General features: G+C 41.3%; 1 long non-coding RNA gene across 1 annotated transcript; it reads left to right on the top strand.

Moving 5' to 3' along the window:
* Nucleotides 1–5,910: 5,910 nt before the first annotated feature.
* Nucleotides 5,911–15,522, top strand: LOC141944022 (uncharacterized). The gene is made up of 2 exons (XR_012629134.1): nucleotides 5,911–12,483; nucleotides 12,986–15,522. It is a non-coding gene; the product is annotated as an uncharacterized LOC141944022 (long non-coding RNA).
* Nucleotides 15,523–16,697: the final 1,175 nt, after the last annotated feature.

Here is a 16,697-nt window from a genome sequence, read left to right as displayed (position 1 = left end):
GTTAGAATTCTAGAAAACTGAACAGATCCCAGCTGCTTACTGTGATTCTTCCTACTGAAGCAAAAATTTCATGCTGGTATTAATTGCTGTGGAAAACTAGCTATGTATGAAAGGATACTGATTGAGAATACTGTTTTCAAGATCTTGAACTCTGGAAAAAATGGAGTGTCTGCTTACTTGCAAGACTTGCAACCTCTTGCATCACTACTTAGGCGCAGACAGTAAAACTTTAATCCCCTGATGTCTGAATCATGCTCATTCAGTTAAAAAGACATAGCAGTATGGTCACTTGACTAGTGAGAAGGTTGAGCAATTCCATTTGCCCTCAAATATATTTTTAATTGGCAAATGAAAATAAAGAATTTTGTTGCTAGTTAAACTTTTAAATTGGTAATTCTGTGGGCTTGTGCAGTTTGCTTTGCAGTTCCATCCAAGGAATTCTCATTTTCTTACAGTAATTTAATACAAAATTAGTAATAAACTAAAAACTGTGTGAACACTTAGTTGGACATTGGTAGAACTATCCCTATCGAAAGGTAAAAAGGAACTGTTATTAAACAGTGTATATATACATAAGCTAAAGCAGTGAATCACGTGCAGGACAGAGGCTTAAGTCAACATATATTCCCTTCCAACAGTAGGGTCTGCTAACTGCACACAAGTCCTTTGTGAGTGTTGAAAGGTCTGAACATAAGCAGGGCTGATAGCACCACCTATTCTTGGTATGTTTTTAGCTTCCTTAAGTCCCAATCATAAAGGTAGAATTCGGAATGTGGGGGGAATCATGCTCCAGTTCTCAGGTCTATGCTTTATAATAAAGCCTCTTGCTGCTTGTTTGAGAACTCACGAAAAAGCTTGTTCAAGTTGTGATCATTCATGGGAAAAGAGTGTATTTAAATAGTGGGTGGGGGTTTTGGGTGGGTGTGGTTTCATAAGCTTATGTTTCAAAATGAGCCTTTCACAATTCCAGGTCCTGGTCAGATGTGTGAAACAGATGGGAGTTAGCCATGTATAATGTAGCCTGTTGATGTGTATCTCAGAAGCTGAGAATTAACTTGAAGACTTGGGTAAATTCTTCATGTGATGGTCACTCTGAACTGCTCTGAGCTGAGTGTATGAGCATGTATTACTGTTAATTGCTTCTAATTACACTAACATCTGAGCAGAAAGGAAGAAGAAACCACTTGGTTGGAGGGGGTTTTTTTTATTGTTGTTGAAAGATCAATAATAATAGGAAGCAAGTGGTAGATTGACATATATACATAACAAGGCTAAAGAGAGTGTATTAAGATGAAATTAAGGACTTCCAGGAATGAAGGCAGCACTGACAGCTAGAGAAGGGAGCAGGGTGGGAATTGGTGGGATGAGAGGATATCAAGCAGAAAAGTGGTGAGCTAATCCAAGAAGTAAGAGAATGGTGGAGAGCCATCTTTAGTAACAGTGAAAGAAAGGGAAGCCTTACATGAGGACCTGCTGAATCCTAATGGCTGTTAGCTTATGACACCTGCCATCAAGAAGTCAGTGTAGAAGTCTGCTGAATCTGGAAGCACGGGATTGATAAGAACAGCACTGAGGCAGCTGGTGGGCTAATGTTAGCTTGGCCTAGGGACTGGAGGAGTCACGGAGGTGTTGCACCTAGTTGGAAGAAAGGATAACCAGTTGGGTAATAACCCAACAAAGTAAAAAGTGGTGAGCAGTTAAGGCTGAATGAGTTCCACTCAGTGTTGGAACACTGACAGCTTCATAATGAGCCCTGACTAGAAGTGGTACATCAGGGCCTGTTGTGGGCTCAAGAGGCAATAGTGACTTGAGTTCTCTCTAGTTGCTCTTCACCACTCCTGTGGGTTATTGTTCTTACACCAGAATGTGGTGCTCCATCACCTCAGTTGTGCTGATCATTTCTGAGAGGATGCTGCAAACAAGGCATTGATCTGTTTGAGAAGGAGATAGATTTCTCCCAGCCCTGAATTTAATTTTTTAGTGTAGATCTAAGGTTCACAAAAATGGAGGGGGAGCAGTGTATGATGTGAAACAGAATCCCTCCAGGCCCATGTTGCTGCAGAAACACTCTTCCTCCTTTTTTTCACTTTGTTTAAACTGTGTAAGTGATTTTTCAAAGCACATCACTGCCTCATGTCAGGGGCATAGGTAACTAGAAACTAATAACTGGTGATTCATGAAAAATTTGGCTCGAGGAATTTTGTTACATAGGAAGTCTTAAGGCAGAGATGGGTGCAAAGTCTTATTAAAGGCATATTGCTCTTAGCTGTAGTCTCGTTAGTTTGCCACAACTTAACAAAAGTATTCCTGCAGGAAATGAAGCAGGGATCTTTTACTGATAACATGACAAGAAATAAATAAGGCAACAGTAATTACAAGCTTTACAAAACAAGGGGGTCCAATGGCCCAGGCGATCTGATATTTTTCAACTTTCCCCTGATTGATTTCATAATGTTACAAAACGTAATAGAGATGAGTAGAACTGGATTTTCTGCAAGTGTGTTTCTTCTGAGCATCAAACATTTTTCACTTTCATTTCATGGATTAAAACAATGCAATTAAAAGAATGAGCTTAATGACAGAGCAAGTCTTACTTTCACAGACCTTTTTCTCCCACCCTCCCCCTTGCCTTTCCATGGTAACTCCAGTACTTCACGAGTTACTAGTAATGCTGGCAGAGACTAATGTTTACAACCCAGTCTGTTTTTTGAATACAGCTTCAGTCTTCTCCAGCAAATTAAAACCAGATGGGAACTGCAGGGAGCAGAGTGGAATTCAATTCTGTTTTGTGGCTTGTGATGTTAACAAAACTCTTTGGGTATTTTTCATTGTTATTTTGCCTAGAAAATGGCTTATACCTTCCTCCTGTCCAGTTAATTGTAATGTGCAGTCTTTGTCCAGTGTGCTGGGGTAACTGCTGTAAGCCTTCACTGAGATACGTTGCTTTACTTCCACTACAGTGATGGTATAAACATATTATGTTGATATTTTTTTTCAAGTAAAAGGATCAAAACCTAGTAAATCCAGCCAGGAGAGTCTTTTTCTGCTGTTCTTGCACAGCTGGTAGAGGTGAAATGCAGTTGTTTTGCAACATATAACAAGTCTTTCTCTTTTCTCCCTTAAACTACCCTAGCTGAAAGTACACTAAAGGAATACTTGGTGGAATTTGAAGAGGGAGATGGGCTCAGCCACTTGAAACTTAAGTGGTCCTAGGATCTGTAATGCAGACAGGATAAGGATTTTTTTCATGTATTTAATGCCGTGCTTTTTATACTGGTTGGTGCCATCTCAGAGGAAAAGACTCAACGTGTTGAATCACAGAAACGTTGCTTCCTGCTGGGGTTTGGGATTTCCTTGCAGCTCTCCCCTCCATAGCTGCAAGAGCTGGTTTTGGGTAGTGCGTGTGCTCGGGCAGGAACTTGCTGGAGATGAAGGCAGAAGCCAAACAGTTCTGTGCAGAATGTAATAGTTTCTGACTCAAATTGTGTGGTAATTGTCAAAATATCACAGGGTGTGGTAGGAACTGCTGTGTCTAATGTTGCTGAGGATTTATCCCGTCATAATTTGCCTAAACGAATATCGTATGCTAATCCAATTAACATATGAAAGTGGGGGAAAGATTTCTTTATGTTTTCTAGCCATTTGAAACCTGATAGTGTGCAAAAATAAATTTCAGTATGCCGGAGTATTGTTTTTTTTCCCCAGTTGCTCAATCTTAACTCCCATTCTTTCTGATTTCCCACAGAAAGAAAGAAAAGCCACTTGCAGAAGAAAAAGCTGTAGCTTCAAAAAGATTAACTTGGAAAACTGAGAGCACTAGAAATAAGATAAAGCTTCGAATTACTATCTAGTTTCACTACGAAAGTTACAGTAGTAAATTGATACAGAGTATTTTGAAATAAATACCTGCTTCATACAGCTTCCTAGTGAGAACTATATTCCTAACAGTTTGTTATGGTACTGAATTTTAGTGTCACATACAAGATCTGTGTTTTTACTATGAATGCAAACTTTAAGAGAATTCATATGAACTCTACTTCTTCAGTAATTGTTCTTGATAAACCAGGTCTTACAGATTAAGGAGGCAAACAGGAAGGGGGGGGGGGGGTAGTCAAATTTTCAGGCAGGTAGCTCAGGTAAACTAAATCTTTAAAAGGAAGAACATAACCAGTACTTATTCCTTTTCTTGATGATCACTTCAATTAAGTCCTGCACTTCTGTAATGCGGTGACATGCCTTCCAGTGCTTAGAAATACTGGCCTGCTTTTTACTGGGAAGTGTATTCCTCCGAGACTAAGTTCAAGGCCCAGTCTAAAGACTCTAGTGCCTTTATTGTGATGTCTCTACAATACAGCACAGGCGTTTGTGATGGAAATATTTCTGTGGTAGAAGTTGTTCCTTTTTTCAGGCAATCTATTAGATAAATGGGAATGCTTTTGAAATAAAACCCCTTGCTAAAGCTTTCTGAATGTGAAATAGTGTGAAACTGTGCATTATTCCTGTATGCGCTTTTTTCATATGCTACTTCAGATCTGCTGTCTTTTGACCCTGCAGTGCCAGAGGAGAGTTCTGGAGGAAGCCATTTCTCTCCTGTGTTTTAACCTCTGCTATACTTAGTCCAGTCCTTGTACAGCAAACACTGTCTTGTGGTGGAATATCTTCTGGTGTTGCTTGGAGGATGGGGAAAGAGTTGATCTTAGTGGAGTGTCTGGAATAAGGGACTTCAAAGGGCTGTTTTAGTGTTTTAGAATCAGAGCACCTAGAAAAGCTTACTTCATAGGATAATCTGAATGTGTTTCACTTTGTAAGTCCTTCCCAGTGCATTCCATGAAAATGTTTCCACTGCCTTTGAGTTGTCTCTGGGCTGTAGTGATCGTAGGACATGAACTAGCACCTAAAGCACTACCAGAGATGCAACTTTTCACTCCATTTTAAGTGAAGCTTCCATCCCTAAATATACCACTTGCTGGGATAAAAAAGGCTATATATTTTAATTGGTTAAGGTCCATGTACCTTATTTGAGATAATAGGATTTTTTTCAAGCATTTTTTAATGAAAATTTTCCTTAATGGTGAATGACAACCGTGTAAACTAATGTTAGACTCTGTGTGTGTGTGTCACTGTTTGTTAAAGGAAAAGCATGTTTTCAGAGTGTGGTTTTTGGACTTCCAGACAGATTACACAAGCTCAAGAAGGCCCACCCCACATCCTGTGTAGAAAACCAGCTCACAGAAATGCCCATTGTTCTTCAGGATTATAAGTCACTGTGTTTTCTGCCTGCCTTCTTTTTCAGAGTACTGTATGGAAAATACTAATGCAAAGGAACCACAGCAGCTTAACAAGTGCTTGGTCCTGCCAGGTACTGAGAGCTCTGCTCTTACTGAAATGGGAGGGATTAAAACATTAGGCTCACTGGCTAGAGAACAAAGGTTTTGTGTTGGTAGAAGATGAGTGTTTTATTAGTTATGTGAATCAATTGACAATTGATGTACCTTAAGCCCGAAAAAGTTACAGGCTATGTGGTTTGCTTCAAGCATGGTGAATTTTCCTTGACATTGCTTCACCCCTGCTCAGTCTATAGTGCAAAAAGAGAGAATGGGGTATCTGGATCTAATACCCCACCAAAGAGATAGGGTGGTTGGTGTTTCTGAATCACTACTCATGTTTATTGCTGAGTTGTGTGCTATTCCATCTGCAAGTTAATGGACCTATCCACGAAGAAGGGAGCTGTCAAGCCAAAAATGCTAAAAGTTGTTCAATCTTCCTTTCTTTTTTAAATCTGTTTCACCTACATTATATCTTGGAACTTATTTTTTAAAAAGCTGAGGTGCTGTTTTTCATGTTCCATTTTCAAACAGGCAAGGAGTGTTTCAATGTGAATTTTAAAACACTCGTGTTATAGTTTTCTTACTTTAAAAAAGCAGCAACTTATATTTCTTGCTAGAGTTCAGTACCTATTTAAGACCAAAACATTTGTTATGATAATATAGATGTAGCTAAGTAGAAGGCTGCCATGAGAGCATTATATACTGCCTTTCTGCAGTCTTCTGAAAGTAATCACCTCCCTTTAGTCTCTGGCAGTCTACTGACTGTGCAGCATTCCCAAAACATGTGGCCCATAAAATGGGATTATAGGGAAGGCATTCAAGTAAACAGAAGTTCCCTTAGGACAAAATTTGCTTTTTCGTGCAGAGCTCCTGTGTGCTTTAGCCTGGTACTGCAGCCTCATCTCTAGCCAGGGACGACAACTTCTCTTGGTGACCCCAAGGGTGTGAGAATAACTAGGCTATCCCCATGTTTTGGGGACAGTCTCTTTCTGGACTGGCTGGCATAATAGAGTCCCCTTTGCGGTGTTTTTGGAAGGACACACCCAATCACAAGTTAGGGGAAAATCATCCTTTCTGTGTCTCTTCAGTGTCTCTATGTAGCAGTCCCATGATGTGGCTATAGCTGCCAAAAATCTGCAGTTGAATGTACAGCTGTATCTGTCATTAACTGTACAGTATTGCTGAAGCAGCCCAATGCTTTTGTGAATTGCGTTCAAGGGTTACTAGCTGCTTAAAGCTAAAAACCTTCTACAAGCACACAGTTATATTGGTGGATAATAGTGTATTTCTATGATTGCGTAGTCCCGTCCAGCCTGTTCTGTTGAAACTACACAACCTGGGATGAGCTCAGTCTGCAGTTTGAGTACCTTTGAGTTCTTCGTTGAGACTAAATTATATTATCAGCCTTGGTGAGGAGCGTTTCCAGACCTGTTCCCTGTGTCCAGTCCTGACCTTGGTAATTCAGGCTGTCATTGCTGCTCCACAGGATCATGCAGTTTGGGATATCAGGGTACAAAGCCTTCAGACTCGGGTTCCTTTTACAGAATCTCTTTTTAGTATTTTCAGAAAATCTCTCAGCTGGCTTTTGTGCCACCTTTCCAGTAGATGCTAGTCACCAGGGGAATGGTTCAATCAGTAGTGGTCCCCTTATGCTGACGCTGATGGCCTTCTCTTGGCTTCCTAGAGGTGCTGGTGTGTGCCACAGCATGGAGGCTTTCACGCCCACAGGGAAAGCTACAATTGTAAATGTTCTTCTTAAAACAAGAGTAATTCATAAATTCATGTGACTGTGTTCCAGACTGGCCAGTGTTAGTCACATTGTTGATGTGCTACTGGGAATTAGTGAGGAGTGTGATAGAAATGCCTACGGGATGGAAGACTGCCTGGTGCCTTTGAGACAGCACAGCCTTACACTTGCTGCCATTACCTTTATTTAGAGGTGACTCTAAACAGAAACTGTTAAACTTCTCGTAATTGGTCTTGGTGCAAAGCTTTGAACAAATAGCAGCACTGAGAATTTTCAGTTATCTGAAGAAATATAGGCCAGAAACTCTCCTTTTTTGTTTCTGCACCTGGTACAAAGAAATAGAACAGCCCTGGGAACAGGGAAGCCAACCCGGTTCCTGCTGCTGTCAAAAGCAGTGAATTCATTCATTCACGTACCCCCTATCGTAGCTGAGGCAAAGAATTGTTTGCTATGGGTTCTAAATCAGCAGTCGCTATTTTCTCTCCCTTGCTGGTTGGTTTCTTTTCAAAGCATTTACAATGGGGAGCGCATTTACAAAATTAAGGGAGGTAAATTCAGGGCCTGTAGCTCATACCATAAGTGACTGTGCTCAGGAGTAATGTCATTGTCACAGCTGTACACAGCTTTCTTTATTAGAGGGTCCGATTCTCTGCCCTGGACTATAGCGGGGTATAAATGAGAGAAAGCAGGACATTTTAATTTGATGGCAGTCTGCTGATAAGACTAGTGGTTATTCTAAGACTGCTTAATCCTATTTAAGGTAGTTTTTTTTGGAAGGTGTCTGATTTCTGTGTGTATTTTGTGCAGAAGTCCATTTAAAAGCTGGCGCTGAATTAATCTGTCGTATTTGCTACCTAAAACAGTGATATTTTCATCATATTTCAACTGTATGAAAGTTAAAAACCAGGATTATTAAATCAAATTTTCCAGAGTTTAAGGAGATTAATTATATTTTTAATACCTCCAGGTTTATAGGATCTGATGTTGAATTATGAGGGGAAGTAACGAAGCATTTAATTACTGTATTTTCCAAACATTAGGTAGATTATATAGATAAAACAGCAGGGAACTGAAAGTGTCTTGTGAATAACAGCAACACCTGCTTGTATTTCATTTAATAATTTCTGTGTGGGGTCGTTCATGTTGTAGAAAATAGCAGTTTATGAACAAGCTTTTGAGGGGAATGATATGTTGCTAAGGCTGCCATTTTATGCTGTACAGATTCTGTATTGTAAATCAAAGAAGCAGAGCCATATATCCATGACCTCACCTTCAAAAATCCTGCAATTTACTAATGATCTAAGTTAACATGATTTGTATGGGAAACAGCTTTTAGAAACCTTGGAAAATCGGAGGTGTGCTCAACGAAGGACCTCTCAGATGCTGCACAGCGCTGAAGCACCAAGTCTGGCTGCCATGAGCTGCCCCATCATTAGTCTTGCAGTATTAAAATTGAAACTGCAATCCTGGTAATGCTAAGTGAAATCAGTACAGTTGCTTAGTAATAGAATTGTAAACTCCAAACAGATGTTCATACAGGGATCTTCACCAATTCGCTTCAACCTGTACAGTAACATAGTGCGTTGTTCAGTGATTCAACAAAGCAGGTTGCGTACCCCAGTCCACGTGAGCTTCCTTCCATCCCCAATCCACCAGTGTACCAGCACTGGCAGGCAAGTGAACTTGAAGTGAGCTGGGTCAGCAGAAAAAAACTCAGTTTTCTTGCAGTGCTTGATTGATGCCAGCATAGCTCTCTGAACAGCTTGTTGTGGGGTCAAATGAGTGCCAGTGCAGGGGAAGCAGGATGGGGAACCTCCTGTTTTGGCAGCATTCAGTGATCAGATTGGCTTTATGGCTTCATGAAGTCGTATCTCTAAGTTACATGCATATCTATAACTTTCTGGAAAGCTGTGGTTGTTGAAGGCATCGCTTCTGTGCAGCCAAGTGCCACCCCTCTCCTGGGTGCTGCTGCTCTGTTTGTCAGCTGCTTGATGCGAAGACAGATAAGGGACACAAACTTGGCTGACTATGAGCTTCTGGGATCTTTCTAGAAATGTCTAGGATTGATGGAGAGAAGTAGTATGGATAAAGTGTTGTTCAGATGACCCTATTTGTATGTTTACATTAATGAGTGAAAGTAGGTGTAGGTGACTCTTGGGTGACTATTTAAAGTCTAGGCTCAGACTTGGGCAACTGCTGTTAGGCAGGTGAGCCATGCTAAAGGAGACTGAAGACCTCAGTGCAATTTTCTGGAAAATAGAGTCCACATAGTAAAAAGATAAATGCAAGAATGGCTAAGATCATTGGTAATGAACTACAACTGCAAAAACAAAAAAAAAAGGGGGGGGGAGGTTTACAAATCCCAGCCAGTTTATCTGGATCATCAGACAGGTGTCAAAGTACTGAATTCAATTTGTGGACTGGGGTGAGACATTAGAAGGCCACCATCACCTTGGGAAAAAAAAAATCTTCATTTTTTGCTTGTAAAGTTTAAAGGCCCTGAGCAGTGTCTATCCAAGGACCTGTTTTTAACTACCTACTTTTACGGGTGACACTAGAGATTACTAAAACTGGAAGAAGTTAGATGAACCAAATCTCTTCTCTCATTTTCTATTTAGTGCTGTCGTTAGCGTTCTTGGCAGCACTTCATAGATATTCACTTTCAGTGGTTTTTATGCTTGGTTGCACTTCCTGTCTCATATATTAGCATAATGATGTCATTCTCGCATCGCTGTGGGGGAGCGTGGTGGTGTGCTCTGCCTGCACCTCTGCAAGAACAGCTTTCTCACTTTCCTACAAGACAGCTTCTGCTGTGATGGCTGAAATCCAAACGGAGGGTCCCTTTTTTGAGCCTCCCCTGCACAGATGTGGGGAGCAGAGCAGGAGGAAGAGGCAGCAAAAGCACCTTCCTCACACCATCCTCTGTAGGAAGGTACTTACAGGACTAGTCTGTCTTCACCTAGTGTGGGTGAGCAGCTGGAGCCTGCATAACTGTGCCTCCACAGCCCTGTGCGGAGCTGTAGAAGGGAAGGGAAGCTGCTCACCCCTAAAGCAAACAAAGCAATGAAGAGTGGGAATGGAAGCTTCAAACATGTCCCTGCTCCTCTGGCCAGGCAGCTGGTCGTGGGAGGAAAGCACCTAGACAGTCCCGTCTGCCCAGTGCTCCTTTCATAGACCAGGAGAGCAGCAGGCACTGACCGGGGGGTGCAGGGTTTGTTTCTCTGGTTCTGCTGCGTGTCTCTAGCGGGCAGCAAGGACAGAGCGGTGTCTCCTTGGGGATGTTGCTGTGGGAAAGGGAGGAGGGTGGCAGCCGGGAGGGAGCAGGCGCCCCGGCACCTCTGGGGAGCAGCCTGGGCCTGCTGCTCTTCCTGCCGCCTCAGGTTGCTCGGTGTGCACCAGGCCAGGCCCTGCTGTGCAAGCAGCAATTATGCAGAAAGCTTTAAAGTGATAGCAATCAGCATGTTAAAATGAACTGGGAAAAACTTCTGGAAGACTTTGTCCCCTTAGATCTGGCTGAAAGGGGCTCTTCCAGCATGAGTCATCCGCAGCTGTAGAGGAGCCCTGGGCAGAGCCTTCCTCCCCTCTGCTGAATGGAGCTGTCAGAGTGCCCGGAGCCAGGGCAGGGAGAAAAATACCCCGATTCATTTCCTAACGAGATATGCATGGGAGAATTCCCCACGGGGCCACTGGTGGGGGTTTGCGGCTTTGTGTTTTTCAATCACTCGGCTCCACATAAGCAACATTGTGCAGCTTCGAGCTCCCACCCGGAGGACTGAAACACCCTGAGCCTGTCCCCAGGAAGCAGACAATAGTGTTGATATGCCTGTTGCTGCAGAGGAAGTGGCTTCTGTTATAAGCAACCATCAATCTGCCAAAGTCCATGGTTTGAGTGGTTGCCAGGCTAAAATTTGACATAAAATAATTTAACCTTTTTGCCTTTTGTCATTACTGTTTTCTGGAGATGTTTCTCCTGCTTACTACCATTTAAATCTCACATATGGCAGGTTCCCCCCCCACCCCCCCCAAATTAATACAGGCTTTTATTTAGAAAACACAGAATTGTTAACAGAGAGTCCAGTCTATGTAATAAATGATGGAAAATACTCTCAAATGCTCTCAGTATGTTAGCTAAACTGGGGCTAAACTGTCTGCAGCTAAGGTGTTGCTCAGGGCTTTGTCATGCCCTTTCCCATCCTGCCTCGCTGTAACCAGTTTTTGATCTGAATTTGACATTGGAAATATGATATGATTGCAGAAAAGATGGTATGTGAAAGTCAGACTGCAGATATTCGAGGTATCAGGCGCCCTCTTGTGCTGTTTCTCTGGGAGCATCGCAAGGTGAGCAGCTTCCCAGGAGCAGAGGCTGAGCAGAGCTTCAGCCTCAGTTGTAGTTTGCAGGGAGACTACTGTGTGCTTGGGCACCTACATCACGACCCAGTGCAGTTCAGATGTTTAGGAGTTACTTGTTGACGGGTCCGTAAACCACTCCAGCTATACAGTGTGATCATTCAAAATGAAGCTTTGAACAGAAATGTGACTTATATCTTCCAAAATACAAAAATAGCATTTTTAGATTCACTCAAAAGTAGCAGTGTTCACTAAGTATTAAATTTCTCTGATGGGCCAGATTTTAAGTTGAATTCCAAACTTCACTGATAATATGATGCAAGTTTAGATTTTTTTAGTTTAGACTATGCTGTGTGTTTATAATCAATCATCTCCTTGTACTGCATAATATCAGGAAGATGTGCTGCATCTCCCTGGAAGTCAACCTCGAGGGTTAGTTTTATTAACTCTAGTTAATAAATACTTTTCAGATCACTCACTGCAAATGTCCAAAAATACCTCATTTCTCCAGATACCAGACTGTAAGTAAAAGTGCAAACTCCAGACTAAAAGAGGTAAATTAATTTAGAAAGTTAACTAAATAGCTATGGCACCTCTGAAAACATGGCCCCTCAGTGGCTTGCTGCCTAAATAAATAAATTTCATTGGTTTTTTTATGTGGAACTCAAAGTTGTTCAAAGGACACACATGTCACATTACTTTCTGTCCTGATGTAAGTCTCAAACTTACTGATGCCTCTGAGATGCAGACATGACTGAGCATAACATGTAGTGAACTCTTTCCCTTGACAGCATTTTTCTGTCTTCCTGGCTCTTAAGGGATTAAAGGTGTTTCTTATTTCAGGCTTATTGACCCAGAGCAGTGATAGAGTGGCCTACCTGCCATTCTGTGATGGCATTTCTAGCAAAATATCAGTTTCTGTCAATGTACCTCTCAGCCTGAAAGCTCCTGAGAATTACGGTCGTTTCATAGAGCAGTAACTAGAATATAAAAGAAGAATGGTCGTGCTGGGCCTGTCTGGGATCCACCTAGCTGATACCAATCCTGTCTCCAACAGACACTGTAAGTGGATGCCTCGATAAAAGCCTAAGAACAGAGCAGGTATAAATGCTTCTTCCTTTACTGCTCTCCCAGCCTCCAACCATTGTCACATCTTGAGCTGAATATGGGGGTTTGTACATTTAGCTAACCTTGACAGATTTCGTTTCCAAGGTTGTCCAGTCTTCCACTGAGCTAATATTAAACTTTAGCATTCACAGCATCCTTGTTGTAATCTCTGTTGAGCGATGAGCTAATACCATATGGAACTTCTATCGTAACCCCAGTATCTCACTTCTGAGTGGTAATGGTCAGCTCTGACCACATATGTGAGCATGTATGTGTGAAGTTAGAATTGCTTTTCTGCCTGTGCATCATTTTATATTTATCTATATTCAATTCTGTCTGCCATTTTATTGCCCACTGACTGATTCTTTGTGCAGTCTGTTGCCCCTCATTCTCACCACCCTCAATAACTTACATCATTAGTAAACTCTGTCATATTCTTGTTTACCCCCTTTTCCAGGTACTCTGAACCAGACATCTCCATCACAGATCTCTAGGGAACTGCACTGATGAACTTTGTCCACTGTGAGCACTGACCATCTTGTCTTCAGTTTCCCATATTTTAACAATTACCTACCACTGGAAGGATCTTCCCTCTTAAGCCATGGCTTGGTTTCCTTAAAAGCCTTGTTGAGGAGCATGATTGAAAGCTTTCTTGAAACTCCAATACAGTTACCAACCAAACCATCCTTATCCCTACGACTGCTAAGCCCTTCCAAGAAGTCTGGTAGTACTTGATGCAGATTTCCATTTACAAAACAACAAAAAAAATCTGTGTTCTTTCAAAGTATATCATGTTTATCTGTTTAATAATTCTATTCCTTATTATAGTTTTTACTACTGGCTCATAGATGAAGCTCTGTGCAAAAATATGCCTTTGCTGATAATGGTATGACTTTGGCAATGTGACTGTGTTTTGTAGTACTTTTCTGTGTTCTTTGTAGAATGTCACAAAAATATCACAGCATGGCGCATTTCTGTAGAGGGCAAGTAATGCCTGTGAAGTATTTTCCAACAAAAAAAAAATGCTGTGGAAGCATACAGAATTAATATTACTATGTAAGTTAAATCTAATACAAGTTACCGCTCATCATAGCAACAGAGCGGGTACAACAGAAAAGGATCAAATCAGGGTTTTGTAGATATTTTGAAATTACTAAGAGTTTTCCTTTACCTGACAGCATACTTGAATTTGACCCAGTAAAGACTAGAAATTTGTTTAGCCCACAGGTAGAATTTTTCAGAGTCTAGGCTGAAAACTGCCCATGCTTGAGCAGAGCAGTTGGGGGGGGGGGGGGGACGACGACGACGACACGACAGGACACACACAGGGGTCTGATGCAAGGATTGTTTCCAGTCGAGCAGGTCCAACCTTTGGAATTTTTGGGGGAACCATCTGTTCCGAGTTGTTAGCTACTTTGTTCAGTATGAGAGACCATCTTATGACTGTACCTGGTGCTATGTGAAAAATAACCCAGACAGGCATTTGGGAATCTGCAGAGTACTAAAAGGGGGTGTGTGAAAAGTGCCTTTTCTTTGCCCAGTGAAATCTGTGCCTCCTTTTTCCTTTCACCAAGAGGATGAGGAAAGACTCCAGGCAGAGGTGAAGAAAGAAACAGTTTTTCTGAGTAGTTGGGTCTTTAGCAAAGTACTGGGTGAAGCTCTTTGAAAGGCGGCACAACTTCACTTGTGTGGTTTGCATAGCTGAAATAGCTAATGTAAATGAATTCAGAGACAAATCTCCTTAGCAAAATCAGCCATTCCTGAGAACAGAATGTTGTCATTAATAATTTGAGCAAAGTGTGTGGTCGTTGTTCTTTCATTAAACCTACCTACTTTAAAATATCAACAAAAGGCTCCTTGTGGCTGCACAGCTTAACCTCAGTGTTTGAAAACCTGACAGTGCCAGGTCTGATGCAGGTACTGGTAAAAGATCATTTGCAGATTTATTCCCAGATTATCTAATGAAAGAAAGCAAACTACAAGAATGTGAAAAAAAATCCTCAAACAAATCCAGCAACTTGAGAGTAAATTACCCTCTTAGTTTTACTAAGCGTCTGAATTACTGCTCAATGAATAATGCAGTAACAGTTTCCAGAAGACTGGCAGTTATATTGTAATGTTTTGATAAAACAAAGAAATGCACATATTCGCATAGGCCTGTTAGGTCTGTGGGTTGAAATGCGTGTACTGAGCGCATATAAGGACTGACACTGCTGAGGTATAAAGGCAACACGTACTTTGCAAAAGGTTGAATCCAAATTGATGCTTCGCATCCTGTTCATCTACCATTTCATGGTAAGTGTGTGTATGCTTTTCCCTATAATACCCATAGCAAGCATGACATAATTAAGAAGTAATGTGTCTTGCATTTACAGGAATAAGGGAGAGGGCAGGTCAGAGTGTTTACACACATACTCCCTGCAGAGCTGCTGGCTTGTGGTTACTAGCTTGTGCATCCATCCTTACTCGGCATTGCAGCAGTTAACTCCTGCCTTTTAAAGAAACTGGATTGTTTAAATCCATATAAAATACTTTCCTAGATGTGTCTAGGGGCCAACTCTGAGCTCTGACTTTTGCCACATTCAGCTCTTGCATGCAAGATAATCTTTCCAGATAAGCATGAATAGAGTTCAAATGAATCTATCAATAATCAGTGGAAAGGATGTCATAATGTGAAGTCTGATACTGTAAAAAAAATATACAAGTCCTTGAAAACATGTGTTTGGAAAGGAACTGCTTTATTCTTAAAGTAGCTGCAGGTCTGGCAGCAACAGCTGGTGAAGAGGTGTGGGAATTAGCTGAATAGACTCCGTGCTGGCAGGGAGAGCTAGAAGGCTGTATGCTACCCATATGAGACTGACTTCTCAATTTTAAAACCCTTTGGGTAAAGGAAGGTAAATTATTTTTCTTTGCTGATGAAATACCTTGTGAGGCAAAGCCACATTCGAGAAGAAAAACATAAACTTGTGCTGGAAATAAAATCTTTAAAGTCAAAGGGAATATGGTGTCATGAGACATTTGTGATTTCTTTTAGTTTGTCATAATCTCTTAGATTCATCACAATAAATACAGCTAAGAGAAGAAAATACATGAACTGGGAGGTGGGGAAAGGAAGAGATGGCTGAAGATGAAACACACATTTTTTTAATTACTCAATTGCTAGTTCTCTGATTTGGATCTGCTTATAATTAAGTTAAACTATTTTCAATGGAATTTTTCTTTGCCGAGTATGTGTGGTACCATGCTGAGTCTAAGGAAAGGGCAATCAGAAATATTCCCTTGTCCTGTGAATGCCACAGTCCCTGTAAGGTCTCCCATGACTATCAATAGGCACTTTTCTCAATATCTACTTTCTTAAATCATCAGTTAAATGAAACTTGCAAAGCTGTCTATAATGGTGCCCTCTGGTGACTCTGAAAACTTTTTACACTAGAATGAAATAAAAACAAGATGGAATTTGGCCTGCTACTGTGAAAGTACCCTGGCAAGTTGGACTATTCATTAAAGATTAATGAACAAACTAGAGCTCAACCAGGTAATATACACGAGCCATAAACACAGAGAAGTCCAGGACTAACTCCAAGTGTTGCAGGAGCAGAGCTGTGATGAGCCAGACAGTCTCTCACCCTACCATGGAAGCAGTTTCTTGTATTCACGATAAAAAGAAACTTGACTTTTGACACTGCAAACTGATCATTTATTTTCTAGTCCTTAGAGAAGAGAAAAGATAAAACAATAGCATCTCTTAATGAGTTTGTCTTGATGCAGGGAATGTGCAGGATGTTAATTGGTTATATGAAATATCAGAAATAAACCAGCTGTGCAAAAGAGTGTCTTTTGTACATGCTACAGTTAGTGTGGCTCCCACACAGTCTTCCTGGAAAACTGATCTCCTCAATGCACTGTTTCATCTCCTGGATATTGCTTTTTATATGTACAATCTGTCTCTACATTTACTGCCCATCATTTCCCAGCATACTGACATACATGACTTCATTGCACTGACTCTAGTGCTCACCTGGCTCTTACTCTGTTCTGGTTGGAAAGGACTCTCTTATTCACAGGGTTGTGCTATTTTACAGCCAGATCCATGGGTCATATAAACACCAGAGCTGGCAAGTATGAGTGGCTGGGGATGGATAGAATAGGTGTGTGTACCCCTTTCGGCA

Source organism: Strix uralensis, chromosome 5 (assembly GCF_047716275.1).
Source record: "Strix uralensis isolate ZFMK-TIS-50842 chromosome 5, bStrUra1, whole genome shotgun sequence".
NCBI classification, from domain to species: domain Eukaryota; kingdom Metazoa; phylum Chordata; class Aves; order Strigiformes; family Strigidae; genus Strix; species Strix uralensis.
Note: the sequence above shows the minus strand (reverse complement) of the source record. Positions and strands in the feature narration are given on the sequence as shown.